Here is a 13120-nt window from a genome sequence, read left to right on the forward strand (position 1 = left end):
TTGGGAGATAATTCGATTAAGTTTAGAGGAGGTCATGGGGGTGAGGCCCATGATGGGATTAGTGTCCTTGTAGAAGAAATACCAGAGCATCCGTCCTCCCCCCACCCCTTTCCCTCCCTCCCTCCCTCTCCCTCTCTCCTGCCAGGTGAAAACACAGCAAGACAGCCATCTGTACACCAGGGAGACAGCTCTCACCAAAATAAATTACCTGACCCCTTGATTTTGGACTTTCCAGCTTCCAGAACTATGAAAAATAAATATCTGTGGTATTTTGTTATCAAAGTCCAGGCTAAGACGCCAGATGAGGAAATGCTAGTGATATTTTATGACATATACAAATATCAGCGTCTGGGAGATTTAGACCAAGCGGTAAACACTGTCTGTCTTTCATTCTCAGAGTACATATTTGATTAAATGTATATTGACTGGTTTTTAAAGTTGGACCTTCTATTGACAAAAGACCCTCAGGGAGTGTGTCTGATAAAGGCTCATTAAATACAACAGCAGCGCACAGCAACATCGTAACACAAACACAAAGAGAGCATCGCAACACAGATGCTGTGGCCAGGCTTGGATCTGGACAGGCCACTTAGAGACGGGGGCTCTTCTGTGTCGAAAGCAAAACAGTGACGGCCTGTGTCCGCCCAGAGCAAGCGGGGGTGGGGTGGGGGGGCTTTCTAGTCCCAGGACGTTGAGTATCACTGTGGACTTCTAAGTGCTATTGGCCCAGAGAACTGCATGGAGAACCGTTGTTCTGCAAGCCTGGCATTCACAGTGAGAGGCCCCTACAGCTCTGGCTCCTGATATACATGCTGTCATGCACTGCAGCCATGGCAACATCTATAGCCACCCCCACCGTAATCCATAACAGGGACCAGCATCCGACATCGCCCCTCCCACTGTGTAGTTTACACACAACGGACGTTTATCGCTTCAGGCGAAAATCCATGTGGAACTCGATAAAGAAAACGGCTTTTGTTAACTGAAAAACTTTAATTCTTAAAATTATAAGAATAAAACACGTTGATTTTTAGAAAACATATGGAACTTGTAAGGAAAAAAACACATACAATTCTCCAGCAATCTCATTAAAGGGAGAAAAGCAAAATTTCTTTAAAAATCTTTTTTCCAGCATGGATTACAAAGTTCAAATTTCACTAAACTCAGAAATCTACTTGCATCAAAGCCGTATCACTCAGAATGATTATATTACACTGAATCATTGTTCTGAGCTCTCAAATGCCTCTTTAACAAGGAAGAGATCCGGGTGCATTTTTTTCTCCCGTTGCAGTGTTAAGCTTCTAAGCTCCCTGGTAGCTTCTCAGCGGTTCAGGTCATTAGCTCTGTTGAAAACACCCAAGGCCTGTAAGTCCTGGAGGTGGGAGCATCAGCACGGGCTGAAATGCTAAGTCCCAGTGGGACAGACACCACATTAATTCACTGTCTTCAGATTTTCCACGATTGTTTCAGCTCTGGAGCCAGAGCCTACTGAACATACAAGGCAATAGAATAAGTAAGTGCAACAAGGACCAACAATAATTTTTTCTAACATCTTTATTGGAGTATAATTGCTTTATAATGGTGTGTTAGTTTCTGCTGTATCACAAAGTGAATCCGCTATGCATATACATACATCCCCATATCTCCTCCCTCTTGTGTCTCCCTCCCACCCCTCTAAGTGGACACAAACATCAAGGTGATCTCCCTGTGCTATGTGGCTGCTTCCCACTAGCTCTCTATCTTACATTTGCTAGTGTATATATGTCCATGCCACTCTCTCACTTCGTCCCAGCTTACCCCTCCCCTTGCCCTTGTCTTTTATTCCTGTCCTGCCCCTAGGTTCATCAGAACCATTTTTTTTTTTTTTTTTTAGATTCCATATATATGTGTTAGCATATGGTATTTGTTTTTCTCTTTCTGACTTACTTCACTCTGTATGACAGACTCTAGGTCCATCCACCTCACTACAAATAATTTCATTTCTTTTTATGGCTGAGTAATATTTCATTGTATATACATGCCACATCTTCTTTATCCATTCATCTGTTGATGGACACTTAGGTTGCTTCCATGTCCTGGCTATTGCAAACAGTGCTGCAATGAACATTGTAGTACATGACTCTTTTTGAATTATGCTTTTCTCTAGATATATGCCCAGTAGTGGGATTGCTGGGTGATATGGTAGCTCTACTTTTAGTTTTTTAAGGAACATCCATACTGTTCTCCCTAGTGGCAATTTACATTCCCACCAACAGTGCAGGAGGGTTCCCTTTTCTCTACACCCTCTCCAACATTTATTGTTTGTAGATTTTTTGATGATGGCCGTTCTGACCAGTGTGAGGTGATACCTCATTGTGGTTTTGATTTGCTTTTCTCTAATGATCAGTGATGTTGAGCATCCTTTCATGTGTTTGGCAATCTGTAATCTTCTTCGGAGAAAAGTCTATTTAGATCTTCTGCCCATTTTTGGATTGGGTTGTTTGTTTTTTTGATATTGAGCTGCATGAGCTGTTTGTATATTTTGGAGATTAATCCTTAGTCAGTTGCTTCATTTGCAAATATTTTCTCCCATTCTGAGGGTTGTCTTTCTGTCTTGTTTATGGATTCCTTTGCTGTGCAAAAGCTTGTAAGTTTGATTAGGTCCCATTTGTTTATTTTTGTTTTTATTTCCGTTACTCTAGGAGGTGGGTCAAAAAGGATCTTGCTGTGATTTATGTCAAAGAGTGTTTTGCCTGTTTTCCTCTAAGAGTTTTATAGTGTCTGGCCTTACATTTAGGTCTTTAATCCATTTGCAGTTATTTTTTGTGTATGGTGTTAGGAAGTGTTCTAATTTCATTCTTTTACATGTAGCTGTCCAGTTTTCCCACCACCACTTATTGAAGAGGCTGTCTTTTCTCCATTGTATATCCTTGCCTCCTTTAAAAAGATAAGGTGACCATATGTGTGTGGGTTTATCTCTGGGCTTTCTATCCTGTTCCATTGATCTATATTTCTGTTTTTGTGCCAGTACCATACTGTCTTGATTACTGTAGCTTTGTAGTATAGTCTGAAGTCAGGGAGCCTGATTCCTCCAGCTCCATTTTTCTTTCTCAAGATTGCTCTGGCTATTCAGGGCCTTTTGTGTTTCCATACAAATTGTAAAATTTTTTGTTCTAGTTCTGTGAAAAATGCCATTGGTAGTTTGATAGGGATTGGATTGAATCTGTAGATTGCTTTGGGTAGTATAGTCATTTTCACAATGTTGATTCTTCCAGTCTAAGAACACGGTATATTTCTCCCTCTGTTTGTATCACCTTTGTGCTATACACAAATCCAGATGTTAGCTCAAATTATGATTATTTAGCATTAACAGGGCCTCTGGGTGTACAGAGATCAGCACTTTGTATATATTTCTCTTTTATCTAAAGAGCTGTCTGGAATGAGAATGTCAGGTCATTTTCCTACTAAACTAGGCTGAGCAAGTATGTATGGAATTGTGGCATCCTCGAACACCAGGATGGGGTCTCGTTATTCCTTGTCACAAACACCATAGTTAGATGATATTTTGCAATGTTAATAGAAAGAAAATATTGTGTTTAGAATTCATTATGGGCTGGAAAGAGAAAAAGTAGAAGCTTTCTTTCATAAGATTACATAGTCCGGGATTTTCAAATTTTAGTGTGATTAGTATCTGCCAGGAAATGTATTTAAAATGCATAAACTAAGCATTCCCAGAGCTTCTGTTACAGTATACCCACCTCCGATGAGAGCCAGGAATCCACATGTTTAAGAAGCATCCAAGGGTTTCTGTTGCGTGTTGTTCTACTATCACACTTTCAGAAACACATTCTTGAAGACTTCTGAGCAGAGATGGTGGGGTGCGGCCAGATCACAAACCCCCCAGCCGGGAACTCAATGGAACAGCAACTGCAATGTTTTAAAACATGCCACCAGCACCCAAACAAGGAGCATGGATGGTGTCATGTTGCAAACTTCCAAAGGGGACAGCTAAGAAAAGAAATAAACAAAATTTGAGAACGATGACTGATGTCTAAGTCTAGTAAGGTAGTCTAAAGTCAACTTGCAGAACTCAGGAAGGACCCTCTTGTTTTTCATTTTCTCAATGGGACAGTGAGAATGCTGCACAGAATTGTGGCTGCCTCACTCTTAAAGGAGCAAAGGCTTTAGGACCATTTGGATTTGGGGAACGATTCAAAGCTAATAGGTATCTTTATTTGAAAATAAAATACACATCCCACTTGATGAGTGAACCCCGACACACTTGCCAGCATCCCAGAAGGAAGTATAGAGCCCCCATTTCTAATAATGACTCTGCATGGGCTTCTCTGTGCCCCATAACCATATCCATCCCCGGCCCGAGTGGCCCAGCTTAGGCCTCAGCAAAACAGATGAAACAGCAAATAGCTGGCTTACAATCAGACATAGGAGCAGGAGGATGGATTAACATGCATGAAATTAGAGAAAATAGAAAGTCTGGGCAGGGGAGCCTGTTTCAGTGCTCAAACAAGATGAAAAGAAATGTGAGGGCACATCTGCTCACGCTGTGTGAAGAGAAGGAACGAGAAGGGGAGGGGAGGGAGGAAAGCATGCAGGACATGGGTCAAGGATCTGGGCTGGAAAAAATGAGAGAAGAAAAGAAAGTACTTCTTGAGTTTTTTATGTTCAAGAAGAACTTATTAAGTTCCTAATATCATGAGAACCGGAGCTCAAAGGAGAGATGGTTCAACAACAGGATGATATTAAAGGGAGATTGTGGAGAATTTTAAGGACTTATACTAATGCTTTTATAACACTAATTGCATACCTTAGGAGCAGCTAGACAGAATAGAGTCATCAAAATTCTAATCTGTTAAGACAGAGGAAAGGTAGGGTAATCGTGGTGATTTCAAAAGAAAAAAAAGGAGCAGTTCAGAGGAATGAGGAAAGTAAAAGAAAACATGATTGTATGTAAAAGGATCATTTGTGTTGAGAAAATTCAACACGTGAAATGGAGAAAATGGTCAAATGAATAACAGAATTTAAAAAGTGTTGAAGAAAAGGAAAGATCTGTTTGGTTTTAAAAATATTCTAGGGAAAATCAATATTTTGATTTGCATTTCTCTGCATTTTATTTTATTTTTAAAATAAAAATCAATATTAAGAACCACTTATGTAGTACTTATTCTAGTTAAGATCTGAATTTCAAGAAGAAAAAAGGAAGTTTGAGGCACCTCGGAAACAAAAATAACACCTTTCCCCTGACCCGCAGGTGCAGGTAGTTACAAGGTCCAAACCTCCTGCTTCTTTGCCAGCCTCCTGACAGTGAGGTAAGACCAAGTGACGAGTTTGGATAAATGACAAGAGATAAGTGACGTGTGTCACCGGAGAGCCCAGGCAGGTGAGTGATTGTGAATTTTCCACCTTCTCTCTTGCCCTGTGTGATAGCCGAACCAGGCACGTGGACTGGGCCCTCCATAATCCTGGCCTTGGAGTGACGGGGTAGAGCAGAAAGAAGCCTTTGCTGGGGTTAGACACTAAGATTTCCAGGTTCGTTTCTTTCTGCGCTGTAACCTTTGTCCTATTAACATGACCCAGTTTTATTACCCAGAATAAAGGCAGCCTCCAGACACTCTCCAGCATGACAACCTCAGCCAAGAGCATCCCAGTGAGAACTTTTTGACAAAACAACTACACGATGAGGGCCATTTAGCGTATGCATCAAAATAACTCGAGTGGAAAACGCATAATAGCATAACCGGATGGAGAGATTCGAATCCATTTGAATATAGAATTATAGTGAACAACTGTGGGCCATATAGTTACAGCACAGATGAAAAGTGCTATAAACCTTGACAGATTAAAAAACATAATCCTATCTAATGAAAACAACAAACAAGAAAGCCAGGAAGCAGAGGAAAGAGAATTAGCAAGAAGAATGAGAGTGCTAAGTTTTCATCACGAGCAGCAGGTAAACAGTGATAATCTCTTTTGAGAATGACCCTAACGTCTAACTATTATTTTAAATATTTTCTTTATGTTAAAGAGAACTTTTAAGAATCAATATTTCTACTGATGCAAGAGATAGTTCTTTCAGTTTCATGTTAGTTTTCATGTTATTTTTTCCCTCCATTAAAATAAGAAAAATGAATCTGACTTTAAAATGTAATATACAGCATGAATAGAAACATTCCATCTTAATAAAATTATTGTATCCAGGATTTGAGCCACTCTTTCTCCGTCTCTTTTTATATTTGCTGCATAGACTGAATGATTTTATAGTGAATGTGTGCTAATTTTATTGCAAAAATTATAAGGTCATTGACGGAGAGGGAGGAGACAAATAGAGGAAAAGAGAGTAAGTTAAATTATAAATTTATGCAAGCCCAAGGAAAAATACTCTCAGATTTTTTTTTTAATCCTGAAGCCAGAGAAGTTGACAATAAAGTTCATTTGGAAGAACAAGGAAGCAAAAGTAGCCAGGAAACTTTGAATAAGAAGGCTAGTACGACTAGACATAAAAATAATATACAAACTCTGGAATTAAAGGTGCTGAAATCATATGAATAACCAGAAAGACCAAAGGAACAAAATCCAAAATCCAGGAGAAGACGCAGCTGCACCTAGAAATTTCTGTAATATGATATGAAAGGGCTGCATTTTAAATCAGTAAAGGAAAGATGGACTTCTGAAAAAAACAATGTTTGGATAACTGGAAACAATGTGGAAAAAGATAAAATTGGATCCATTTCTCACAAAAAAACATGATAAACCAAATGGTTCAAAGAGTTAAACAAAAAACGAATGAACTAATGAACAAACGAATAAACAACACCTTAAGAGCATTAGAAGAAACAGGGGTGAATCTCTTAAAAATCTGGTAATGGGAAATCTTTCCCATCTATAACTCACAAATCAGAAGTAATAAGAAGGAAAAGGATAAATTCTACTACAAAAACAAATCCCAAGAACCTCTACCTGAAAAAATCAAAATAAACAATGTAATAAAATATGAAATATTCATTTGTAATCCATATCACAAAGCATTATTAGTCCAATAAAGTTTCCAAAAGTAGACCAGAAAACTATACAAGTAGAAAAAAAATGTGTAGAAAAAGGAGCAAGAGATAAGATCAGATAATTCAGAAATAAAGAAAGGCAAATGGCCTTTAAAAATTAAAAGACGTTCAGTCTAACTCATTATTGGAGAAACCAGAGTACAAAATTGTGTAAGAGAAACTTAAATCGACCCCAGCTTCCTCCCTTGGAAGAGTCTTGCTGACAATCATCTCCTTGCCAGAATCCTGTTGTTGGAAAGCTCCAGAATACTAACTAGACCCCTCTAGACCAGAGCCTAACCCACAGACCCCTTTTCAGAATAAAGTTTCAAATGGATAAAATAAAATACATAAGTTTACAAAGGAACACTTTAAAAAACTACACTGAGATATAATTTTTCACTAATCAGACTGAACAAAATCTGGAAGTGTGTCTTTCTCTGAGGAAAAGCCTTGGGGATACGGCGCTGTCATAATTATGGTGAGGATGAATTGATTCAACAACCATGGAGAAAAATATGGCACTACCTAGTAAAATTACCTAGAGAGATCTAAAGACAGAAAGAACTGACAGTGCTATCTTAAACTGCAACCAATAACTAAAGCCTTAAGGATAAAATCACATTACTGTTTTGAAAGTATTATATATGAAATAGGATAAAGCAAATAAATAATCATGCGAATGATATTAAACATTAACATTCTAAGCACAACATCAGAGAGGCTGCGTAAGAGACTATAATCTTCGCTCCGAATGGGAAATATCCATATGAACTCATTATATAACTTTCTTTTAATTATATACATTTTCTACCTCTCTGTACTGGAAAAGCCCAGAAGCAAGCATTAATTCAGTTACAATGAGCATGCCTCGCTTTCAGATTGTGGTCTCTTAATAGTATTTCCCATGAAAAAGAACTAAGGCTCCTTGACAAATGACGGATCCCAGGTCTGCAGCAGAAAATGCATGAGTCTGGGATATAGTGTAACTGAAAGCAAAGACACTAGTAAAGAGCTCTGAGGTCACCAGCACACATGAGCCAAACGAACGGGCTCCATCAGCCAAAGCTAGGACAATGGGAGCATGAAGAAAGCAGTGAGTACGATGAATTGAAAGCCACCAAGTATGTCAAAATCCATGTGATGCTAATGAAAGAAAATGAACCCGAACTCTAGTTAACTCTGGAAGTTACTAGGCCATCACTGTCGTCTGAAAATTGGCAAATAAAAGACAAGTATCAGGGATGTCTCCTGCCTCTCCCACAAAACATATGGTAATAGAAATTCTTCTTGATGGAAAGGTTTCAATTATTAAATGCAGAAGGAAGAGCAAAACATCGTCATTTTGCAAACCCAAGCGAAAATAACACCCCGAACGGCAGTCATCGGCAGCTGACAGTTCCCTTAGATGAAAGTCCGCTGGGAACCCTGGAGGAGCTGGATCAGGCCGTTGATAGGAATGCCTTGTTCAACGTTACTATCAGAAAAGAAGGTACAACCGACCACCGTGTGCTTCCTGATGGCACAGCAGCACCAGCGAGTGTTCTTGCAAAAAGACTGACTCTGAGTCTGACAGCCTCTAGAGCCCAACTAGCAGATTAAAAGAAGGGAAAGGGTTAAAGGATGTATCAAGTAACCTCACAGGGATGTGATTACCAAAATCTAGTTGCAAAATAGTCCACAAACAATGAGCTGGTTCCTTGACGACTGGAGGAGAGAAGGAGAATAGAAAGGGCGCAAGTCTTTGCCCCTGGGCCGAATGACCAGCCCCCTGTTTACCTCGGAGGGGTCCACGTTAGCTCTGTTTATTCAGGCACTTAGGACAGCACCCCTGATCACTGTCAAAACATTTGTATGATGGTAATATGATCACCCATCAGCCTGGATCGGTTAAAAAGCACGTGGCTATCAGATGTCCACCTGTATTTGATATTTAGAAAGATCGCTGGGAATCGATCAGAATCAGAATCTGTGTGCCCGGGCTTAGTCCTCTAGGGCAGCTGCAACGAAGTGCCCCGGGCTGGGGGGTGTGAACAACAGACATTTATTGTCTCAGAGTTCGGGAGGCTAGAAGTATAGGGTCAAAGTGTCAGCAGGGTTGGCTCCAGGCCCCTCTCCTTTGCTGCAGGCAATCTTCCTGCCGGGGCCTCATGGTCTTTCTTCCACCTGAACTTGCGTCTAAATAGTCTCTTCTCATAAGGACACCGGTCATGTTGGATTGGGGACCACTCTAATGACCTCAATGGTCGCTTGATTACTTCTCTAAAGATCCTATCTCCAGGGCTTCCCTGGTGGCGCAGTGGTTGAGAGTCCGCCTGCCGATGCAGGGGACGCGGGTTCGTGCCCCGGTCCGGGAGGATCCCACGTGCCGCGGAGCGGCTGGGCCCGTGAGCCGTGGCCGCTGAGCCTGCGCGTCCGGAGCCTGTGCTCCGCAACGGGAGAGGCCACAGCAGTGAGAGGTCCGTGTACCACAAAAAAAAAAAAAAAAAAAAAAGATCCTATCTCCAAATCAGGTCCCTTCTGTGGTGCTAGGGGTCTGCACTTCAACATATCTATTTGTGGAGGGGGGCACAAGTCAATCCACAATAATCACCATGACTCTAAGTGAAGCAATTAAGATTTTGTCCAAACCCTGGAGGAAATGTGAGATCTGCTTTGGAGACTTAGCTACGCTGGGATGAAAATCCTCAAACATCACAGCCTCTGAGGAAAGGGCCCTCAGCGTCCAGACCCCTATCCTGAGCCAGTGGAGACTCCAGCTCCATCTTGAGACAGTGGTTGATCCCTAGGGAACTCTCTGAGATGCAAACCCTGTGGGTCCTCTAAGTGTCCTCCTCAGCCCTGTAGGGCTTTGCTCCCAGGTCCTTACAAGCTAGTCCAACACGACGCCGAGATTGAGGTCACCATTGGGAAAGAAGTTTCTGGTGGAAAGGAAGCTCTCTCCTGTGCCCCTGAGACCAGCCTCTACAGCTGTGGGCTGAGAAGCCCGTGGGCACAGGCAACCAATCATCCACGGGGCATCGGTAGAAGCAAAAGCACCCATTATGTCCAGGCACCAAACGGTGAGACAAGGAAGAGAAATCTGGACATCAGAATGTCTTCCTCCAGGAAGACGGCCCCGCAGGGATGGGGGAGCACTGGAGTCAAAGTCCCAGGAGCTCCAGGAGCTCCGTTAGCTGCAGAGTTGCACTTCAATATCGTTTTTAGGTTTTATTGTGATTATTACTTACATTTACTTGCTTTCCCCTGGCGTGATTGGACTGAGAGAATGAAGGATTTCACAAGGAAACATGAAAACTCTAATACAGAAGAAAATTAATATTTTTATCTTAATGCTGAAGATTTTTTTACACCTGGTAACTCTATGGACAATTTGTTTTCAATCACTGGAGGATATATCATAATCTTCTAATTTGACTTGACGCAAGTTCTCTGTATGGTTCAGAGCTGGGGGCATATTTAAACTCACAGGCAGGCACTTGAATTGTTTATGCTGGTTTGTTATTATTTCTATCAAATATTAACGCTGGCAACATAAAACAGGGAACCTGATGAGAAGGAGAAAATGCCATGTCTCTATCATATTTTTATATATTTTAGGAAAATCTCAACTTCTCTATCTCCAGTCGCACCTCATCACATCCGATTGTTATATAAATACTGTTCGTTTAAAGTCAGTGGACAAGCTCCTGGAACAGCGGTTTTTAAAGACGTTTCCCCCTTTTATGAGCAGATATTCTTTGGCTGACTCAAAGCTTCCCACATTTGAAACGAGATTCACGTTACCTTAATATTTCAATAAATAGAGTAGGAGTTGGAACTAATGGATATGCCTCACAGACTGGTAACGGTCTCCCAAAGCACTTATTCTTTCAAGGCCGCCTCTTTACCTCCAATCGGGTGCTCCACAATGCCACATGCAGGTTGAAGGGCAGCTCTCCCTTTGCCCTAAGGGACAGCAAAGTGTCACCTGCCTTCACTCCTGGGGCATGGCGCTCACGTCCCGACAGGGCACCTTAGGTACCAGCCCCTCCGGTGACACAGGCTCACTTCAGTGAACGCTGAGCCCGGGAATCAGGTAACGATTAAAAAGTAAGCACAGCAAATGTTCTAACACTGCTGAAGGAAAACGTGTGCGGGCGTGCCTCTGTGAGGAGCGCCGTCAGACTCAGCGGTGGTCTCCTTCACCCCAAAGCAGAGGCGCAGTGGAGACACCTCCATCTGCCTGTATGCAAACACGGTGAATCGGGGCAACGCTGCTCCGTTGCTCTGTTTAAAATGGACGAGACCGAGGCTTCTGAAAGCAGGATGTCGGGGGGATGCACACACAGAAGAGAGACACAGAAAGGAAAGCAAGTAGGTCTCCGCCAAAACGGTTAATGAAGGGCTGTGTCTGCCTAGGGCTGTTTTAAGCACTTCTTCCTGTCCAGCAACATCCACAAATGATGAGAAAGCTTCACTCACATACGGAACAGAGATTATATTCGCTGTCAGCTGCCTACCAAATAGGGGCGTTGAGAGGATTAATGAGGCTCCGGGTGCTCCACTGATCGTTGCCATGGAGATGCGTAGATAAGCAGGGCAGTATAAAAGCCGTGCCAAGTGCAATACTTTTTATCCCACGGCTGACAATCATGGAAAGGCAGAACGTCTCTTTGCATTAAGGAACCCGATGGATTAGCACACCCGCGACCTCTGTGCTCCTGCCACCCTCTGTTGTGCGTTTGTGACTTTCAGACCCAGGCTGTCAGTTTGGATGTAAAGGGGCACTAGCGGGATGGAGACCGCCCGACACATCAGTGCATTTCGCTGACCTCTGGCAACCTTACGGCTCAGCAAATGACTGGGGCGTGAAATATTCACCTCGGCCCACACAGGGTCTCCATAAACAATGCGCTGTTTACTCTGCTTCTAGTTTTCCTGACTTACAGTGGTGTGGGGGGCCTTTTTCTTACCTTGTCTACTATTTTCTTTTCTGGAAAATAAACCCAAGACCCTGCTTTTTCATCAAATATCCATGTAAGTCCATTCCACACCTACCGCAAATCTTTCACCTATGTCTCCTGGTTTTAAAAGAGCAGGAGTCACACCAGCCCAGGTAGAAAGAGGAGTGTTCAAGGAGTGGGAAAGTGGCCACCACCCTGTCTCAGGACTTTGTGGCTTGGACTATTCTCCCCACCCAGACTATACCTGCATCTTAGGACCAGGGTGATGTGGTTGTCTGGGAGTGCCAGGGAGAGGGGCCAGCAGCAAGGGTGGGGTCTGCGGAGTGCTTTTCAGAGGGAGAGGTGAGCAAGTGCATCTCTCCCAGAGCCTCGTGCTGGGGTCACAGAGCTGCTTTGGGCTTGAATTATCTGCATGCAATTCAGAGCAGCAACAGCAGCATTTTAGTGTGGATGTGTGGGTGGGGCAGGCAATGCACATATCAGGTGTGGGAGTGGAGGGGATGCGGCAGTGACCATTTCTTCAACCTCTTTTGATCCCCAGCACTGAATACAGGCATACATACGGTAGGCTCTCTCAAAATATTTTAATAATAATGAGACTTGTGATTTAAGTACACACCGTGGCCACAATTTTCACAAACTGCTCCCAAACATCAGTCTGAATAATTTATAGCCATCGTGTATCTGTATAGGCTTTTAAAGCCCCATAAAATCAAAACAAACCTTATGTTTTAAAATATAGGTTATAAAAATAATGAAAATGTAAACAGATGTGATTTTTAGAGTAGCAAACATTGCAGCAGAGCCCAAATCTGAATAAACAGTGCATTTTCAGCTATAAAAAAGTTGTATAGACGGAAGGCGAAACTCTGGCCAACACAATTTATAGTTTTCTACGTGTACCGCAGACTTCAAATGTCAACCCAAACTTTATCTGAAAGCTTATTGCTAATACCTCAAGCCATTTGCTGAAATGGCTTTCCATTAAAATATTTACTGCATTTCCCTGTTTTACTTCACTTTCTTAAAAAGGCAAATTCTCTGTTGAAATAAATATTTTCCAGCCAATTTACATAAAGGATTAAGGGACATCCATCTGTATCGTTCCAAGAAAGGTAAAGAGAATATACAGTTGGTACA

The 13120-nt window shown here is 42.1% G+C and overlaps 1 long non-coding RNA gene across 1 annotated transcript in view; it reads left to right on the forward strand.

Moving 5' to 3' along the window:
* Nucleotides 1–13120, forward strand: part of LOC136792058 (uncharacterized) — an 82955-nt gene that overhangs the window by 43911 nt on the left and 25924 nt on the right. The window contains exon 2 of the long non-coding RNA XR_010835220.1: nt 5249–5377. This is a non-coding gene — a long non-coding RNA (uncharacterized lncRNA). The remainder of the gene's footprint in view (nt 1–5248; nt 5378–13120) is intronic.

This window comes from Kogia breviceps, chromosome 11 (assembly GCF_026419965.1).
Source record: "Kogia breviceps isolate mKogBre1 chromosome 11, mKogBre1 haplotype 1, whole genome shotgun sequence".
Lineage (NCBI taxonomy): Eukaryota > Metazoa > Chordata > Mammalia > Artiodactyla > Physeteridae > Kogia > Kogia breviceps.